Here is a 21,434-nt window from a genome sequence, read left to right as displayed (position 1 = left end):
TTCAAGGTTCAAACCACTTCTCTTTTAGTTGAGAAGGAAAATGAAGGCAAAGAAGAGGGAGAGTGCACTTCTTGTCCTGGGGTTCCTGGAAGGGGTAGGAATATGTTGCAGATGCTGTTGGAGCCCTGCCGAGATCCCCTTTACTGGCTGGTGCATCTGTTCTCCAGCTGCAGAGAACACTGGCTCCTAAAAGCTAACAGCTGTCCCCTCCACTGTAGAATCGCCCTCAGCTGTGTTGTCCTCACCTGGAACCTTACACCTCCTCACCTCAGGGAGTGACTAACCGACTTGAGAGTTCAAAACACCAGGCCACTATTATAACAAAAAGAAAAAGAAAGAAAGAAAACAAGCATTGGTGAGGATGTAGAGAAACTGGAACTCTTATACTTTGCTAGTGGGAATGCAAAATGGGGCAGCCACTGTGGAAGACAGCTTGGTGGTTCCTCAAAGAGTTACACAAAGAATTACCATATGACCCAGCAATTCCACTCTTAAGTATATACACCAAGTATAACTGAAAGCAGGAGCTTGGACAAATATTTGTACACTAATGTTCACAGCAGCATTATTCACAATAGCCAAAAGGGGGAAACAACACAAATGTTTATCGACAGATAAGTGGGTAAACAAAATGTGGTATATATGTACAATGGAATATTATCCAACCATAGAAAGAAATGAATTTCTGATACATGCTACAATAAGAATAAACCTTATAAACATTCTGCTAAGTGAAATAAGCCAGAAACAAAAGGACAAATATTTTATGATTCCATTGAGGTAGTTCAGAGCTATATATCCCAGAAAAACATATTCTTAAACTTAATCCGTTTCTGTAGGTAGGAACCCCTATCAATAGTAACTTTCAACAAAGTTGCTTCAGATCAGGTATGGCCCAGGATGGGTCTCATCTCATTACTGAAGGCTTTAATGGGAAGGTCACAGAGAGAGAAAAAAGCTACAGAGGCTGAAAGACAATGGAACCCAGTAGAGAAGGGAGAGGGGAAGAAAGGCCCCCAAGTGCATTGCCATGAGTCCAAGGATCACCAGCAGCCAGCGCCAAAGGGCCAGTCTTCAGGAAGAAAACATCACCTTAATGGTACCTTGACTTTCTCCTAGCCTCAAATACGTGAGTCAACAAACCCCCACTGTTTAAGGCAGCCCATTGCCTAATATTTGCTTTGGAGCTAGGAAATTAAAATGCTACGTATATGAAATATCTAGAATAAGCAAATTCACAGAGACAGGAAGAAGATTAGAGGTTAGCAGGGGTGGGGAGAGGAGGAGTGAGGAGTTGATTAATGGGTACAGCGGTTCTGTTTTGGGTGATGAAAAGGTTTCAGTGATGGCAGGTGGTGATGTTTATGAAAATGTTGGTTAACATGACAAACTTCATGTTGTGCATGTGTTCCTACAATAAAACAAGCAAAAAAATACCCGGGCCCATTGCCTCAAGTTGGGACCACTCTGCGGTGCAATTTGTGACCCACGGCCCCACAGGCTCGGGCAGAAGCTGGGCTCCAGCTAAGACCACAGTCTTGCTCAGCAACTCCCACTGCTCTGTCCTGCTTCCCTCCATCCCTCTCTCTCTTGAGAATTCTCCTTCAGTCCAACATGTGAACCAGAATCCCTGTCTCAGCCTCTGATTTCAAGGAATCCAACCTAAAACAGCACCAACATATTGAGAAGCCCAGTGGTCAAGTGGTTAGGACTAGTCCTAGGAGACGGACTTTGAGGATGAGTTGCTTGAGTTTGATCCCTCACTGGCTGGCTGGTGAGAAAGATTTCATCACTGTTGATAAGTGGGGAATGGATAGTCCTTGGCATGCTATAGTGATGCAATCTTCATTGTCTTCCACCACCAGTGGTAGACTAGGGCACAATACAGGCAAAAGTGGATGCACTCGTCTGGGCAATAACTCCAGTGTTGGCGAAGTTTGGGAGATAAATAATTATTTTAAGAAAAATAGAACTGTATGGCTATTGCTGAATGCCAGTGATGCTTCAAAAAGAGAAAATGACAGGCTCACAGTGATCGCTCACAATCACCAATTCAAAGTGAAGTGTGAAAACTGGAAGGTCTTCGAGTGAAAGCTACAAAGTAACCCTCATCTGCTGCAGCTGGCAGGCAATCTGAACTGAAGATAAGGCTCAGAACCTGATCATAAAAGTAACAGAACTGCAGAAAAGGTAAAATTCCCAGCCCTGGTAATTATCTTATGCCAAAGGACCTGAGCAGATGCCCTTGAGAACTTTGAAGGAGTGACTATCCCTGAACTCTGTGTGTCTGTAGGAGGGGCCCACAGCCTCCCATCAGGGACTAGTGCTGTCCCCTTGCTTGAAAACTATACCCCAAAGAGGCAGGTGTCCTATAAGGCACGACCTTGCTCAAGATCTGCCCCCACAGCCACTGCTGGCTGCCAGACTAGGATCAACTTGAAGCATCAACCAACTCGGGAAGGCCAACTTGGCCTCTGAGGGGAAAAGGGAATATACACCAAAGGGGCGGCAGGAGCCAGGAACGTATTCTAGTGCTGGATCAAAGGGGTGGACTACAAAACTGGATAAGGGAAAATTTGTCAGTGTGAGAGCACTCTCCCAAAACACAGGATTTACCACCCTGGCAATGGCTCCAGGAGCTGGCAGATGGCTCTTAGGAGCTTGGATAACGTGATGGCCCTTGTTGAATGAAGATACCAGAACTGCCATGGCAAACTATGGAGCAGGCAATCAAAAGGTTCCAAGGAGAAACATGCTAGCGTGGCTCCAGCATGGAAGACCAAAAACCCACCAGCTGACTATATTCCTTGGGTGCGGTGCAGAGATTCCACTTACCGAGGTAATAAGGAATGAGCTGGCGAGGGAGGTACCAGCATCACTATAAAGCTCAGTGGTAGCTGTCCTCAGCCTAGGGCTGTGATTGGAGGTGCTGTTATAGAACTGGACTCCATGGTAGTACTGGGGATGATAAGGTTATGTAGTAGCAGAGGACAGGGGGCTGTGCTTGACCGTCAGAAGTAAAGTAAACCCATCACCATAGCAGGCAGACAGGTCAGAACGGCAGCCACAGGGGCCTGGTTTCCTGGGGTTGGGAGAGATAGGCACCCTATGGTTTAGATAGAACCCGGTGTTTCTAGGGACAGGATTAATAAGCAGACAGCAAGGGTGCTGGCTCCATATAATAAAAAGAAAGCAAGAATGAACGTGCAGAAGGCTGAGGCCAGCCACTCCAATAAGAAATCGTCATCTTTTGCTCAGTTTCTAGATCCAAAACGTGAAGAAACTGGAAGGATCCTACAGAACCACAGCAAGGGTTTATAATGCAGATTCCCAGGTCCTTCCCCCAAAGGCATCTGCAGCCGTATACTTGGGTAACTGCAAAGTACCTGGGAAAAGGAGGAACGCTCAGGGCTGTTAGCTCCAGGACCCAACTTGACAGTGGTACCCAAGGATCCAAAAAAAACATCATGGCCTCTCTGTTAAAGTAGGGTTCTATGGAGGCCAGTAATAAATGGGATACGGGCCCACCTCATTTCACAGAGGGCCTGTTGGGTCCACTGGCCACTCAGGGTCATTTCCTTGATTCCCAAGTATATCAGCGGCATCAGCAGAATCCTCCTCCTGGCTCCTGGATCTGCAAAGTAAAGAGCTAGGAAGGTAGGAAAGACCCAGTGAAAGCCCCTGAAACTGTCCCCTCCCCAGCCAAGACAAAAATAATAAGAAATAATATTTTTCCCAGATGAAACAGATATTGGTGCCACCTCAAAGACTTATAAGATTCAGGTGCTGCAGTCATCATCCAATTTTTTCTCGGCATGGTTAGGCTCTGGGAATCAAACCCGGGTCTCCGGCATGGCAGGTGAGAATTTGGCCACTGAACCACTATTGCACCGCCCCGTCCAATTCCTTTTTAATTCACTAGTCTGGGAAAGAAGCACATGGATGGACCTATGCGAATGGGTACAAAGTGTGAGGGTCATAGCGCCGCATATGAAGGACACCAGGGCTCATCCAGTGCAGGAAACATGCAAGACAAAGATGGACAGGACGCGTTCACCCCTGACAGCCTCATCACAGTCTCTGATGCAGAATGATTGCGTTAGAGCATTCCAGCCTGGCCAGAGCCAGAAAGCATCCTGCCTTGGACAGACACCCATCCCAGGTGTGAGTTTTACCTTCCTGCCCACAGAGCCTCAGCGAGCATCACTATCCAGAGCCTCCCAGAGAATACTGATCTATAACCAAGAGGTTCTGTGTACCACTACCTCACAGCAAAGGACCCACTTTCCAGTAAAGAAGGTGCCATGTGGGGGAGCTGACCGTGGGCCTTCCAGAAGCCGCCAGCCTGACAGAGCCACGGGACAGATGGAGCGGCCCGCAAGCGCGACCATAGGGATGGGATAGTACTGGTGTTCTTAGGGACGGACGTGTGGGCTTAGCCAAGACACCGTCTTGGAGATGACACATTCAACATACAATGTGTACCTTAAACCAGCCATTATGTGATGCATTGTCCCCAGTGGGTAGAATACCTGAGTCTGGGAACTGAGGGGTGGAAGCAGAAGTGGCCAACTTGCCCATCATTCCCATTGGCCAACTTGGGACTTCCCGTCCCCACCACTCTGGGCTTCATGGCTCTAGATGTCTGGGCAAATTAATCAACTGTTTTGAGTCTCAATTTTTCCACCACCTAAATGAGAGTTAATAAAACATCTTATCACAAGAATTAAATGAGACTATGTTTGTCAAGCTTACTCCCTGTGCCTTTCAGACACATGGAGAGCAGGATTGAAATGGCAACTACTCTCATCACCGTCGCTGTGTCAGAGTCATGACAAACTGGGAGTGGGGAGATCTTCTAAGTTTTAGTACCATTTTGGCATCTTTCTGGTAGGAACATCAGGAAGTTCTTCTACATGTCTACTCTGACTCCCTCATGCTGCAGACAGTTTTTGTTCTCAAGGCAAAGAAGGTCTAATTCCTTCCCCAAAGAGTTCATCATGAGGCCTGAAGAACATTTGGAGGTTTTCCCCTCCCCTGGCATTTCCTCCTTGGTGAGGCCCCACCTGCCACCTTGGGAGCAGGACTCTGAGAAGCCAGGGGCCCCCACAGCCAACTGGGGAAGCTTTCCCTTCCTCTACCTCCATTTTATTATCAGCAAAAGATTTCACTAGAGCTGCCAAGAACAGATATTCAGAAATAAGTATGTAAATCCTTTGTAAATGTATGCTAATTACTTATTTTTAATTATAATGTAAATAAGTAATTACTGAATAATTTTTAAGTATTTACATGGGGGTGTGTGATTTAGACACTAACTTGTTATAAGATATAAAAACTATAAATTATACAGTAATTATGGCCCAATTTACATGCTAAGGCCAAACACAATTACGTAGCAAGAAAAATATAAACAATCAGGTAATTCCATCGTAGTTACTGTGTAATAACCGGCTGGTTTTTTTCCCTGAGTTGACAAAGTGAGTTTGTGCATTTGCTCCAGGCTTGGGGAGCCCAAGCAGAGGGTGCATTTGGGAAATTTTTCCTTAAGGAAAAAAAGTTAATCACAAAATAGAAAATAAGAAAAAAATTTAAAGGCACTATTAAAAACTATTGAGGTAGGGCCATGGTGGTTCAGCAGGCAGAATTCTTGCCTGCCATGCCGGAGACCCAGGTTCAATCCCCGCTGACTGCCCGTGCCCAAAAAAAACTATTGAGAGTTGTCTGGGTGGGTCCAAGGCCCTGAAGTTCAGGGGCTTTGTGTGGAGTGGCCCCTGCTTTCCCCTTCTGCCTCGCCCCACAGCAGCTCCCCTCAAACACCACACCTCAGGCAAACCAAAAGTTCTCCAGATTCCCCTCCAGCCTTCACACCACTGTGCCCCAGCCTTGAATCCTCTTCCTGCACTTTCCTGTCTGGCTAATTCAATGCCTCTTCCTTCAGGAAGCCTTCCCTGACCACGACGGCCACCACCCCTGCCCCACCCCACCTGTTCACAAAAGATTGGGCCAGCGTCCCCCCTGGGGTCCTGCAGACTCCTGGGCTCCCCCATCACAGCCCACTACTATTTGGACATGGCCTATCTGCTGGCAAAGGCTGCCTCCCCTACAGACTGGGAGTCCAGGCCTGCCTTGCCCGGTGCTAGATCCCAACTTAGAGGCACCTGCCTGCCTTGAAAATGTGGGATCAGGTGTTAGTGAGATCTGGGTTCAAGTTTGATCTAGATTCTTTCACGGCCCCACCCAGATCCTCCCAGAACTATCTCAGAGGCCTGAGCCCCACCTTAAGGAAGGAACCCATTCAATGGCTTGACGGGACCTTGGGTTCTAAGTCCTCACTCTGCCCTTAGCTGAAACAGCTCTCTGAAGGGCTATTATTCTCCCCACACTGCGGTGAAGGAAACTGAGGCTCAGAGAGGCCAAATGGTTTAATGGGGTCAGAGAGCCCATAAGTCCGAGCCCCACTCCTTCCCCGACTCTGGGCTTAAGGGACCCAGAAAAGGGCAGAGAGACGGGACAGATGCCCGTACAGGGAGAGCAGCCCTGCAGAGGCACCCATCCCGAGGACACAGCAGTGCGCCTGCACTTCCTGGGGATGGGCCGGAGGGGACAGAGGATGGCATCACACAACTATTGACCTGGGACCCCCAAAGATGATGCCTTTTGTGTCTTGCCTGAGTCCCACAGGGTCAGGATCTCCCAGAGAGGCTGTTAAAATCAAGATTCCTGACCCTCTGGGACTGCCAACAGACTCAGAACATGTATTTTTAACCTACTCCTACTGTGGCCCTCTAAGATCTGAGAGCCACTGCAGGAGGGGAGGACACAACCTGGCTGTGTGGCCTTGGGAAAGCCCCTGCCCTTCTCTGAACCTGTCACCTCATCCAGGAAGAACAGCCAACTTACTGTTTCAAAGCAGTGAGGTGAAGGTGTGAAGTAACCCCAAGCCAGGCTGGCCCCAGAGAAGGTGCTTGTCAGCACAGTGTTCCCTCCATTCAATTGCACCTTTTAACTGAGCACCTACTATGTGCTGGGCCACGTCCTCTTGCCTCCCATCCCCTCCAAGGTCAACAAGACGGGCAGACCCTGTGCCTTGGCCCCAGGTTCTGAGGCTCCTGGGTGCCAGGGCGGCTGGGAGGCCCACCTACCCTGCTCTGTGTCACACCGGCAGCTGTAACAGTGGCCCTGTAACCTCACTCTGGGGGTGCCCATGATAGCAGCCTCGCTTCTGACCACCCTTCTTTCATAAACACTGACGCTCCCACCCATCAGCAGTTGTCACACAATTTAGAACCAGGGATATGGAAGAATCCATATATAGATTCCAGGCTCATCTTTTTTCTCCTGCCCCTGAGGCATTACTTTTCATTAAGCATGGTCATTAGCGAGGATTTAAGGGAGCCCGAGTGGGACCCAGGGGACGGAGGGCTGTGCTGACCATCGGCTCTCCAGGAGAGGAGGTCATCTCAGCCATCCCCCTGCCACCAAACCAGATGACACCAAACCAACTGACAGAGCACTCAGAGATCCAGGCAGGATGATCTGTCTTCTCTAACAGTCGCATTCATAGTAACCCCAGTTATAGTTTTTAAGTACTCAGGACTTGAAGGAGCCGTGGTGTTAAAGCGAGTGAAGGGCCTTCTCTCACCAGTCCTCATGAGGAGGCAGGCCCAGAGAAGGTCAGCGATTTGCCAAGGTCACACAGCCTAACCAAGTGAGCTTCAACTTAGTCTCTCTGACTCTTGGGTATCTCTTTGAACCATATGGCTTGTGTCTCCAGCATCCCAAATGAAAAAGGGCTCAGCCAGAAGCAGCTGATTCAGCCTGGCCTAGGCTGGGCCAAAGCCAGCCGGCCGGTATAAGGGAGACACTGGCATCAACCAAAGCCACAGAGATGGAAATTGGCACTATTACAGAAATTGTGGTCCCTCACACAATTACTTCACAGCTGAGGAAACTCCCTGGGCCCCTGGGTAATATTTTTTTTACAGCCATTCCTGGGTGCTATTCATTTTATTACACTTTTGCCTGTTATTTTTGTTGGTGGTGCATAAGCAATGTGGACAATTACCTTTTACGTGCCCCAGCATTTTAGATTCCTCCCCAGCCAGCGTGGCGCTGAGTGGTTACACGGAAAAGTGTTTGTCTAATAAAATGCATAATGTAGGGATAGGAAAATCAATGCCTTTGTTAATAACACTTCACCATCTTTCACGCAGTCTGCCAGACAGGGTTGCCCACTGGAGCTGGCGCCAGGGGTCCCACGTGGGGTGTCTGCCAGTGGGCCAGGCGCCAGCTGGCCCTGGAACTTGTGCCCTTCACCCTCCTGGGGCAGAGGCCTGTCAGAAAGCCCTGGGCAGAGGCTCACTAGAGCACAGGTTCCCTTCCAGCGCCTGAGCTGGAGACAGAGGGTGGTAAGAGAGGGCCAACCTGGGCTCTTAAGCAAGTTGCTGCACCACTCTGACCCTCAGTTTCCTCATCTCTAAAATGGAAACAGTAGTTGCTCCTCCCTGCTGAAGACTTTTGGGAAGATTCAGGGAGATAACCCATATAACCCACGTGGCACAGGGCACAGCCTGTGGCATGTAAGGACTGGGTGAAGAGCACTGTCATCCCCCCTTTCCCAGATTAAAGCCACCCTGGTCACTTTCAGGTGCCCCTCAGCCCCCAGCTCCTGGAATGAGAAAGGTCTTTGTCTGGGCTGAGCCCTAAAGTGAAGCACATGTCCCAAGACACCTGCGCCCGCCTCGACTCAAACCCCAGAGTCAGCTGCCTGTCCTTGTCCGTCTTCACCACATGTTCACCTCAGTCCACAAGGCTGCTCGGCTTCCTGCCTAGACCCGGCCTGCAGCCTCTGTGCAAACCCCCACTCTGCCCTCGCTCCAGGGCGAGGCTGGCAGGCTGTCCTGCATGGCATCCGGGCTCGGCCACTTCCCTCCAGCCCCGCCCTGCTCTACTCCCTGGCATCAGCTCTGCTCCTGCCTCCAGGCAGACTCGCTTTGCGGGGACACCTCGGGGCAGGGGCCGGGGCTGCTGGTCAGCAGTGACAATCCCAGCCTCCCCGGGCCAGGCATCGCAGTTGGGACTCACGGACAGTGTCACTCTCAGTCCTTAACCAACCACGAGGTGGGTCCAGGTATTCTTCCCATTTCACAGATGAAGACAGAGCCTCAGAGAGGTGACGACACTGGCCTTGGGTGACATGATAAGTAACAAGAGCCCGAGTCCAAATGCAGGGCATACCAGCCGCAGCGCTGGGCCACACCGGCTGGAGAAAGGAAGGGGTTGGAGCACTTCACATCCTTCTCAACAGCCCCCTTCTCAACCGCCACCACCCAGCCCTGTCTCTAAGCTGTAGCCGAGACTTTGCCTCTCTGAGTTCCCAGCCTTCATATCTCCAGTAATGGGAATAACTAATAGACCTTCTTCCCCGAGGTGTTGTGAAGATTGGAAAAGATAAACCATATAAAACCAGAAGCCTCTCCTTTGGCCCCTGCGGAGCAGTGGGTGTCTGGGAAGGGGACAGGGAGAAGGTCATTCCAAGCTGAGGGCCCAGCTTATGTACAGCACACAGAGAAGAAACACCAGTGCTTGTGCTCAATCAACAGGTCCTTATTGGAGGTCATAGGGGGCCCTGAGCCTCAGTTTCCTTCTCTGTAAAATAGGTACAGTATTACCTTCCCCAGGTTACTGGAGGGGACTAAATGAAATGACGTATGCAAAGTTCAGGACAGGACCCCACTCACAGAAGACTTTAAAGACTCTGAATGCATGAGAGCGCAGCCCCAGTGGGGAGCTGAAGGGGACTTTGGGAGGAAGCCAGGTTCTGTGGCAGGAACTTCTCAGGCCAACCCTCCCTTCCCAGCCTTCCCAAGGCCAGCAGGGGCGCAGAGGGCCCACCACGGAGCTGGATGGAGTGTCTCCTCCCAAAGCCCCAAGAGTCACTCTGTTCCCCCAGCCGGCTCCCGCCCGTCTTCCTTTGCCTTCTCCACCCGAGAGCACAAACACAGAATTTAATCCCCAGTGCCTCTGAGCACAACCAGTCCTGACGCATAGCTCGGCAAATATTGGACTTTATTAATTTAATTTAATTAAACTTTATTAACCTTTATTAAAAATAAACCCTCATGAAAATTCTTATTCCCGTCTCTGGCAAAGGCAGGGTGGGGCCCTGCCTCCCCTCCTCTTGTTAAATGTCACCAGAAAAGAGGCCGTGACTTCCAGGGCCAGAGCCTGGAACACAGAGCCAGGGCTGGAATGGAGGGGTACAGTGGGGTGTCCCTGTGTCGGGGTACCTGGGGAGCTGAAGTCCAGGCCCTGGGGGGGTGGGGCAGGGGGTGCAACTCAGGATTCAGCCCAGACCACAGGAGGCCAAGCTGGGCAAGATGTGGAGAGTCCAAGGGACCCAGCCAGCCCCAGAGGAGCAGCCTTGGGAAGCCTGTGGGACACCAGACATTGAGATAGAACGGCAAAATTTCGCCGCCCTGGTCCTTGTAGGCTCAGTGGCTGCTGAGGGGGACCAAAAAAAAGATACATTATTGGAAATTGTGATAAATGTCATGAAGGGAAAGAAAAGACTAACACAGGAGATCTAATATCAAGTAGGGTGCTGGTGACACTGAAACTGAGCGGGGAAGCCTGAGGAGGAACGCAGCGGGGCCTGGAGTGGGCTGAGATTATCCATTGGAGGAGCCAAGGGAAGGCTGGAGCCCGGAGAGCAGGCGGGTGCTGGAGTCAAGCCTAGAGAGGCCACAGAGGGCTGCAGGGGTGGGGGTGGGGTGTGTGTGGGGGGGTGAAGGGTTCAGGTTTTATCCTGAGCATGGTGGAAATCCACGGCAGGGCAGTAGGCAGGGGCTGGCTGACAGGACGCAGGCGGATGGATGGGTCACTGCAGCTGCTGTGAAGAGGGCAGGCAGTGGGGAAAAGGATGGCAAGCAGCCGCCGTGCAGAAGGCGAGAAATGCCTGGGGGCTTGGGCCAGGGTTGGGGCAGAGGTGACTGAAGGTCAACAGTTGTGGAGATGTCTTAGAGGAGAACTGACAGGAAAGACCTGTTCATTCATTCATTCATTCATTCATCCACTCATTCATCCCGCAAGCTCGCTGCCCGGCACTGAGGAGAGAATTCTAAACAAGACTGACAAGATCCTGGCCCTCAAGGCGCTCCAGTGGGAGAAAAAGACAATAAACAAAGAAAAAAAATAATTATCAACTATGACAAATCGCAGGAAGGAAATAAATGGGGTGATGCAGCAAAGCACAATGAAGCGGGGCAGGTGCCTCCTGCAGTGAAAGGGATGGGCATGATTTCTTTGAGGAAGAGACAGTTAAATTGAGACCTGAAGCTCTAGAAAGATCCTGAAACTCTAGAAAGATCCCGCCGGTGCAAAGGCTTGCGGTGCGCAATGTGGGGCACCACTGAGACCCCCCTGCAAGACCCAGGTACTGACACAGCGCTCGGTAATGACACATGTGGCTGATGCTGATATATTTGTTGTTATCCTGCTATAGAAACTGGTTCCCAATCCCTTGTATGTCCGGTTAAAAATACATTTCTCTAAAATCCCCACTAAGAGAGAAAAAAATACATTTGGCACACAGGTCCCCGGCAGCGCCTCCTGCGTGAACAGGCCCCGTGTGGGCGTGTGTGTTGGGGGGCGGGGAGGACCGGTTCCACCCATCCTGGCCCAGAAGAGGTGGCAGCCTGGCTCTCCGGGGACTTTTCTTCCTGACGCTTTACCTCAAGTGCTCTCGCTCTGCTTCTCTCTCCAAGAAAGTTTCAACCCTCTCTCCTCCCCTCCACGACTCTGCTTCTCCGCGTTCACCAGCTGAACGTGGCTCCACGTGGTTCGTGTCCTCAGTGCAGAGAATGACCACCCGGCATCCGGGTGCAAAGTCCCAGGAAAGAAGCAGATTGGCTCAGCAGAATAGATGCCCAGCCCTGGACCAATCAGCTAAGGCTGGGGGCAGAGTCACGTGGACCCAACATGGCGGGCAGGGTCTGGGCTGAGTTGGGCCGGTCTGGTTTTCAGCATTGAGGGGCTCCAAATTTCCTAACTGGTTTGTGAAGTTTAACAGTAAACGCTTTGTCTGAACCTGTTCAGAATGACCTTCTGACTGGGATGTGGTTAGAGTGTCTCTAGTTCTGGGGTATCTTCTCCCTCCTTTGCATCGGCTCCCACCTGGGACGAGGGGAAAGGGGGCAGTGGCAGTTGAGGGCACAGCGTTCACTGTTTGACTCCAGAAGGTTCTGTGAGGCATTGGCCTGTGCTGGATGCTCTTCACAGGCGTTCCTCAAGGCCAGACCACACCAGAAAAAGAAGTCCCCAAGAGGTCTTGTGGAGAGGCCTGGGAGCGTCACCCTGCACACGCAGGCAGGGGTGCAAACACCTTCAGAGGCTTACATGAGTACGTGTGCAGATCCGACACGCAAACACGGGGGGCCCAACGCAGAAGCCTTCTCACATGCATGTGGGCAGATGCAGACGCCCAGGCCACGCGTATGTGCACAGAAAAACCCAGGGGCACAGGATAAACACAGGTGCCTGGTGCCCTGGGGAAAAGTCCATCTTTCTGGCACAGTCACCCCCGTTCTGCAGGGTAGGACCTGCCTATAGAGAGGCCACCGGGAGAAGCCTTTCTCCCTGGAGGGAATTGTTCTCTCAAAAGGCAGACAGCTTCCTCCCTCTTCTAGCTCCTGGGGGAGTAGACAGGATGGAGGATCTGGCTGGGCAAGTTTGAGCTGTGAGACCTTCCACAGACACTTCTCTGGGCTGCCGTTTCCTCATCTGCCGGTAATAACTCTGACTCCCGGGGCGGGGGTGATAAAGGTGGGGGGGCCATTGGGAGTTGCGGAGGGGGGGTGCTCCCTTCCCCTTGCCGAGGGGCAAAGCTGTCCACATTTGGGGAGGTCTTTGGGCTGGGCCGAGGGCAGGGGGTCAGAGTGGCTCCTTGCCAGGAACCCCTCTTAAGAGCCCAGTTTTCAGAGGCCCCAGGCTCCACGAGCCCCCCACAACCCTGGCTGCTATAGAAAATAGGTCATTGGCGTAATCCTGGCCAAATTGGCCTCTCACAGTATAGCTAGGCCATGCTCCCTGGGCCTAATTATCCCATATTTGGTCAATACGCCATTAACGCAGCGCCTCAGATGTTAATAACTGTTTCATGAAAAAGTCGGCGTAATTTATGAGCTCAACACTGGTTAGCAAAATTAATAAATATTTCATTCAGCGAGATTTATCCCTGTGTGCTCCCGACAGGTGGACCGAGGGCCCTGGGCAGCCCCAGGGAGCCAGCAGCCGGGGGAGAGGAAGGCTTGGCTCTCACATGGGCCAATAAACATTTACCTCAAATCCTATCGCCATAAATCCGCAGGCTGGACGAGGGAGTCCAGTAAAACCTGACTTAACATTATGTTCGGGCCATTAACAATATTTATATAGATGTCACTTCAGGGAGGGTTAGAGTCGCCAGGCGGGGCCCAGCGGCCGAGACGGAGCGAGCCGGGATGTTCTGGGGAGGTGGGTTCTCGGGGAGGCCCCGGGCAGCCGTGATCGGCTCTCGGGCCCCTCCAGGGTTGGCCTTTCTCAAATATATGACCCGGAGCAAATTCTCCCACCTCTCAGAGTCTCGATTTCCCTGTCTGTCAAATGGGAGTATTTAGCCATAGCCAGCTGGTGGGCGGTGGAGAGCATTAAGTCAGGTAACACAAATCGAGCCCCTGGCACATAGTAAGCACTCGATGAAAGGAGGCCCCTATAATGATAGTTATCGTTAGAGGCAGCCAGGAGACCTGGCCCTGTGCCCCGACAGAGCAGGTATGTTAGGTGCACTTGGCCTCCTTTACGGAGAACCCACTATCTACCAGGCACTGAGCACACATTATCTGTAATCCCACAGTGATCCAAAAGGGGAAACTGAGACTCAGAGCAGAGAAGTGACTTGCCCGGGGAAAGCCAGCCGGGCTGTGGTGGAGCTGGCCTCGCATCTGGGCTTGCCCTGGGCTGGGCTTGGTAGCGCTACATTCCCACAAGCAGCCCAGGAGCTGCCCTGCTGCCGGCCGGTGGGGAGACCTGGGCAAGCAGAGCCAGGCCCAGGGGAAAGCCAGAGCCTGTTGTGGTTAAAGAACTTTCCAGGAGAACCAATTAGTTTTCCGTGGGGAGCTTTCCACCAAGCATTGATTTTCACTCTCCCCACCTGAGGTGGATTTGATTTGCGAGGGGAAGCTCTTCCAAGAGGCAGAAGCAATTGTGTGAAATGAAAGTGCCGAATGTGACAGGCTCATTGGCTGCCCAAGCCAGAACTTGGCTAATGGCGTGGGTGAGGGTGGGGGCGGGAGGTGGTATGGAGAGCTGCGGGGACAGGAGAGGGGGTAGGGCAGGGAAGGCCCCTCTGCTTCTAGCCCCTCTGAGACCTTAGCATGTTGTCACACTTCCACATATGTGACCTTGAGGCAGCAGCATCAAGACGAATGCCAGCACTGCTCTAGCTCCCGTTGGAGGCAAGTAGGCTGGTGGATTTACCCCCTTATCTTAAAGGCTTCCCTGAGCCACACCCTCAACGTGGGGCCCAGAGAACCCAGTGCCCACTGTCCTCCAGCATCTGGATTCCCACTCTTTGACATCACTGAGTCTCTGCCCGTATCTCTCACATTATTATTCCTTTATCCTCATAACAAACCTGAGAGGAGGGTACAAGGCTCGGCTCGTAGAGAATGCTCAATACATGTTGATGAAGGTTTAATTATCTCCATTTTACAGATGAAAAAACTGAGGCTTATGAGGATTGGTTGACTGGCCTAGGAAGAGGCAGAGCCAGAACTCCACCCCCTCTGATTCCAAGTCCCCACCTTCATGCAACTTCTCCATTCCAGACCGGAGAGGGAGCTGGGCTGGGTGAGGGGCTTGAAGGGAAAACAGGAGTTAACGAGGGCTCCGCAGTCATCTGTCCCCAGAATGCAGGGGTGGGAGTGGAGATGAAAGAAACTGAAGATCTATACTTCTTGCTTTGGCAGAATCATTCACTCATTCATTCATTCATTTAGCCATTCGACAATTTCATTCATTGAACAAATATTAATTGAGCTCCTGCTTTGTGCCAAGAATTCTTCCAGGTGTCAGGGATGCAGCAGTGAACAAAGCTGACATTTAAGTGGGGGTGTCAGACATTTAACAAAACAAAAAAGATATACTTTTCCAGATGGTAATACAGTGGTAAGAGAGGCTCAAGCAGGGAAGTGGGGTGGGGGAGAGTTGTGGCGTGTGTGTGTGTGTGTGTGTGTGTGTGTGTGTGTGTGTGTGTGTGTGTGTGTGTGTGTGTGTGTGTGGTGTTTAACAGGAAATCTGGGTGGGCCTCACTGGGAAAGTGGAAGCTGAGCCGAGACCTCAAAGAGGGAAGGAAGTGAACGGTGCCCATGGCTGGGGGAAGGGAGTTCCAGGCAGAGGGAAGGGAGAGGGCAAAGGCAAGGAGGCTGGTGTGGCTGGAGGGAGACAAGGAGCAGAGGAGAGGAGGTGAGAAAGGCAGTGGAGGTCCTAAAGAACTGTGGCTTTTACCTTGAGAGCCATGGAGGACACTGGAGGGCTTTGAGAAGTGAGGCAGAAGCTGGCTTAGGTTTTAAAGGGAGCCCTCTGGCTGCTGAGTGGAGAGGGGTGAAGGGAGCACAGACAGAAACAGGGAGATGGGTTTAGGAGGCTTTTGCAATGACCCAGGCAGAGGAGCATGGTGGCCTGGGCCAGGGGTGGGTGGTGAGAAGTGAGTTATTGTGATGCATTTCGAAGGCAGAGCCCAGCATGGTTTCCACTGACTTGGATGTGGAGAGTGAGAGAAAGTGGAGTGGAGGCTGAACTGTGCTGCGCAGCCGCCATGTGCCCAGGCCTGGGAGGCACTAGAAGGCCACCAGGAAGCCACCGCAGGGCTGCTGCCTCATGGTGGCTATCTGCTAGTGGAGGAACCAGAACGTACACGCCAAAATAGAGAATGAAACATTAGGGCCTGAGCAATGCAAAGAAGAAAAATAACGCAAGGTATGGAGGATGGAGGATTATGGTGTGCTCTGCTGGGCAGTCAGGGAGGGCATCTCTGAGGAGGTGGCATTTAAGCGCCCAAATGAACTGCAGTTGCAAGCCAGGCATTATCCAGGCAAGAGCATTCAGGGAAGAGGGATGGAGGGGAGAAGGCACTGGTTGCTGAACAGTAAGGAGACTGTTGGAGCAGTTAGGTTGGAGCAAGTGGGCATGGGGTACAGGTAGGAGAAAAGGCAGGGCATGGAGGACACTGGAAGGCTGTGAGGAGAGGGGCAGGAGCTGACTTAGCCTAGAAGGCCATACACAGAATAAAGGTGGGCTCCTTACCTGGGCACTAGGGAGCCATGGAAGGCTTCTGAGCAAGGCAATGAGGTCAGCTCCTTTCAGAGAATCCCCACTGGCAGCTGTGAGGAGGGAGTTTGAGGGGACTGGACCAGCATGGGGCACTGGGGTTGGGGACTGTTTAAGGAAGCTGGAGCATAACACAGGAAGAAGAAAACATGATGGGAGCTGGGTTGGACAGGGGTTGACAATGGTGATGAGATGACATGGGGCAGGAGGACCTGGAACCTACAGATTTATATGTGGCCCTTGAACTTCCACTCTGACAACCTCCCAGAGCCCCCCGGGCCACTGCTGCTCCCGAGACTCTGTGTGTCCAACCTCAGCCTGCCTCTGGCCCTTTGTCCAGGTGGGGTCAGGTCCCAGGGCTTCTGGGCACCAACCCAACAGGAGGTTGTTCTACCAGCGGTGGGTAGGAATTTTGGGGAGGCCAAGGTGGGTAGAGTTGTAGGCTCTGGGATCTCCCAGCCCAAGTACAAAGGGCCACGGGTCATTTCCAATTCAGTGGGGGCTCTGGGGAGAGGTCTGTGCTACGGGATCCTGACAAGGAGGCTTCCTGGGACATGCTGTGCATCCTTGGCCAAGTCACTGCCCCTCTCTGGGCCCGGGCTTATTGTGTTTCTGCTCTGCAGCAAGGGAGTTGGAGAACCAGTTGGGGCATAGTACCTGCATCATCTCATCACCTTACCACACACACACACAAACACACACACACACACACACACAATTTGAGAAGTAGAAAGGAACCTCTCCTTTACTTCACAGGAGAGGAAATGGAGAGCGAGGGAGGCAGAGTCCCCACCCAGGACCACACCCCCAGAAGGTAGCAGATCCAGAATAAGAGCTGGGTTCTGGAGCTCTGGGGGCTGCACACCTGGGCTTGGGAAGGTGGTGCTGTCCTAGACCCCGACAGCACAGGCCGGAGCATCTTGCACCCTTCTGCCACTCCTGCCCTGGCATCGCAGCTGTGCTCTCCCAGGCAGATGAGGTCCCCTCTCTGACCTCTAGGGTGACAAGAACCCAGTCCCCACAGGCAGGTGTTAACTGTATTCATACCTTTATGTACTGAGCAGGATCCAACACAGGAAGGGCCTAGCATGTGCCTAGCTCAGAGTCAGTGCCACCCAGCAGGAGCCAGGCATGCTTGGCTGGCTCTGCCATGGGTGATGCTCTGCCCTCGAGCCTCCTGCCCTGACTTGAGGGTGCCGGGGTGCAGTGAGGACCCGGGGCCAGCCTTTGTGATGGTGCAGACCCGAGGGGGAGCTTGCTGTGCCGTGTGCCCCTCGTGAGCCTTGCTTGTCTCCTTATGAAACAGACTCTCAATTCTCAATTTATTAAATGCCTATCGTAGGCCATTTGAGGAGTTTCTAACATATGAGTAAACAGAACAGATAAGGGTCCAGCCCACGCTGAGCTGACATTCTAGCAAGGGTCATAGAAACTAAACAAACATAAGAGGTGAGTAAATTATATACTGTGATTCTGGTAACAAAAGTGTAAGGAGAGCAGGATAAGGGGGAAGGGGCAGGGGACAGGATTTAAGAAGGTCCCAGGATGGGCATCATCGAAGTGATGATATAGGAGCAGAGACATGAAAGAGGTGAGGGAGGAAACCATGCAGGTACCTCACGGTCGCCAGACAGTGGGGAAAGCAAGTGCAAAGGCCCTGAGGCAGGAGCCTCATGTTCCAGGAGCAAGAAGCAGGACTGTGACCGGGGCGGGGTGAGCGGGGACAGAGAAGGACAGAGGTGGCAGGTAAGGCAGAGCATGTTGGACTTTAGGCTCCCAGAAAAAGGGTGTGGAAGCCAGGGTGGTGGCAAGGAGTTGTGAATGCACACACCTCAAGCATTTAGTACATTGCCTGGCACATAATAAGTGCTCAGTTAATCAGAGTTTTGATTGTTGCTGCTTGTAATTGGATGATTCCTCGCCCTTTTAATCCGGCGCAGTGTGTTTCAGGGTTTCACCCCATGGGCAGGATCTTAATTTGAACAACCCAGCCTGTCCTCCCCTGGGTGGGGTGTTACGACCCTCTCTCAGCCTCTCTTCTAGGGTTTCTCAGGCCGCAGGAAGTTTGGGGAGTAAGGGGTGGGGCCATAGTCACAATGGCATTAAATCAGACACCCGGCTCCGGAAGAAATTGCACCAAGAAGTTGTTAATACCTTTATTATGGGCTGAAATGTATTCACGATATTAAAAGACATCCCATTTCTGCCCCCCGTGTCACATCTGAGATGTAGCGTAGATAAATGATATATCACCGCACGAGATCTACCAAAACCATTAGTAACCATGACATTTTGACGTCAGATTTTTAAAAATTCCTAAGTAATCTTTTTGATTTATGAAATGCTGTCTGGGTTCATCGAGAGAGATCTCAGATTTATCACCGCCTGGTTAGAATTATTAATGATTTTCAATTTGTAAATCCGAAGTCGAGAAAGTCTGTGGGCTCCGGGCAAAAACTCCTGCCTATGCCGGCCTGGGCTTTCCTCCAGCCAGAGTTCAGCTCGCAGAGAGGTGGTCTTTTCTCCCGTTCCGTTCTGTGCACTTGGCATTGTCTGTCTGCAGCATGCAGGACTGTGGCGGGATCCGCCGCAGGACCTGCTCTGGGCAGAGGGGTCCGTTGTAATTCACGGAGGAAACGCCCTCCTGCCCCCAACACACAGGGACACCGGGTCGTCAGACCTGGAAATTGGCTCCAGGTGCTCTGGACCCAGGCGGTCGGTGGGACCAAGCCCGGGACAGCACACAGGCTCCCCGCCCCTCCCCTGCTGAGGTCTGGGTTTGGGCGTCAGTGCAGCTTTAGGCCCCTCACGCCACTGAAAAGCCTGGGCCAGCGGCCGTGCGGCCCGCATTGCTTCAGAGCCCCAACGCTGCCACTTCTCTGTCTTATCAAAAGAGACCCCACCCCACCCCGCCGGTCCATCTCATCCTCCCTTTCAAAAGCCTCCGCCTGTCCCCCAGTTCCAGATACAACTGCAACCCGGGCAGACAGCAAAGAGCAGCAGAGCTGGGCCCCTAAAGCTGAGGTCTGGTCCCTGTGGATTTCAGCCAGTCCCCGAGCCGGACTCATCATCCCAGCTCATGCCCCAGCCGCCCTGGGCTCAGCCCCTGTGCCACCCACCCCCATCCCCGGGGCTGAGTGTTGGAATCCTCAGGGGAGTTTTAAAATGCAGATGCCCAAGTGGCCTCAGGCCCACTGAAGGGAGGTGGCCAGGAGATTCCAATGTGCGGCCAAGATTGGGAACCAGTGTCTTCCCCCCTCCTTGCAGCTACTGTCTAATTCAGACCTCCCCAGTTCTCTCCAGGGCCGGTGAGGTGTCCCTGCCCCCCTCTCCCCATCTCTGGTCCATCCTCTGCTAAGCCATGCAAGTCCATCTGACCTTGCCGCTCTCCTACTTACACCCTCCATGGCTCCCAAAGCTCTCAGGGGGAAGGTGAGATTTCTGCCCAGTCCCTGCCAAGATCTAGAGAGGGCCAGGGGCTGGGTGAGGCCACCCAGACCGGGATCCCCCGCCCAGGGGTCAAAGCCTGGCTTCCAAGTCCACCACCCCTTCCTGAGTAGTGAGGAAGGACCCACAAGGTGGGCTCATAGGGGCATGAGGCTCACCTGCCACCCTACAGGGCTCCCCATACAACAGGTGGGGGGCAAGGGGGATGAGCCACGTAGCCTCTCTGAGCCTCAGTTTCCCCATCCATAAGATGGCAGTAACGGAACTGCCGACCCCTGGAGTGGCTGTAGCATCTGACCCTCTCTCACATGGGAAGAACTCGGTGCAGTGACAGGACCCCGGAGCTGTGGTGTCACCTGCTCCCAGGCTGGGGCGTGCGGCGAGGATGCACGAGGTTGTGTTTAAGTTTCATCCCACATTGGATTCAAGTCCTCAATACACAATTTACGGGCCTGTGACCTTGCTTTCTCTGAGTCTTGATTCCTGGACACTCGGCCCCTCGCCTCCCAAAAGCCCCCGCATGCTCAGCAGCTGCCCCATCCCTTTCTACGAGGACGTGAGTCCAATATGGAAGTGACTGACAGCAAACTCCCCTCCTGGAGCCTGGGACTCCAGGGTAATGAGGCCATGACAGGAAAAAGAATATGTATCAGCTGCATTTTTTTTGATTCACAATTCAAAAGGAAAATTGAAACCATATTTCTGTAAGGTTTAGAGGCTAAAAGATGAGCTTTCAATAAATGCAGGTAGTGCCCCTGCCTGGCAGGTGAGGGTTCTGGGGCAGTAAAGAAATGGGGAGGTCAAGGCAGGAAAGCAGAAAGATAGCAGGACAAGCACACTGGACAGACTTGCAGGTGCAGAAAAGGGGTATAATTAGGCAGGGGAGACCAAGGACAGTGAAAAGGGAGTTCCAGCCCCGGCCGGGAGTGTGGATGTGGGCACAGGGCAGTAGCCAGTAGACAGGGGTCTTCAGGAACCCCTGCCCCCTGCCCCCTGCCCGGCGCCTGGCACAGATGCCCTCTCAGTAAGTACTCACTGAAGGATCAGAGGCAGGAAAGAATGAACCAGTAGTGGATGCAAACCACCTAAATGCCAGTGTCTACAAGGCAGACCTCCTTATTCCCATTTCACAGATGAGGAAACTGAGGCAGCTAGGACCCTAGGAGGCCCTTGGAACACTGGTCAGGGAGCCGTGCTCGAGGTCCCCCAACCTACCCAGCAAGTACGAACCCCAGAGGGTTCTCAGGATTCCCCCTGCTTGATGAGGTGGAGGTGTTAGTTAACCCAGCATCACACACGTAGTCACACCCACATGCTCACAAAATCTGTTACACACACACACTCCACCACGTGCATCCACCCTCCCACATTCAAGTACATCCCTCACGCACGTACAGCCGCCACCTCCTCCTCAGCCATTCCCCTCTGCCCCCCCCACCCCCCGGTTCTGGGCCCTTCCCGGCAGTCTCCTTGCTGCCTGTTTCCCGGAGCTGCAGCCTCCCCACCCTACCCCATCCTGCGGAGTCCTCTTTCTAGCTCTCTGGTAACCTTGGGGAAATTGGAATCTCAGACTCCACCCATTCTGGGCCCACTAGCTGCTGTCACCTCCAAGAGTCAGT

This window comes from Tamandua tetradactyla, chromosome 2 (assembly GCF_023851605.1).
Source record: "Tamandua tetradactyla isolate mTamTet1 chromosome 2, mTamTet1.pri, whole genome shotgun sequence".
NCBI classification, from domain to species: domain Eukaryota; kingdom Metazoa; phylum Chordata; class Mammalia; order Pilosa; family Myrmecophagidae; genus Tamandua; species Tamandua tetradactyla.
This window is presented reverse-complemented; position numbering follows the sequence as displayed.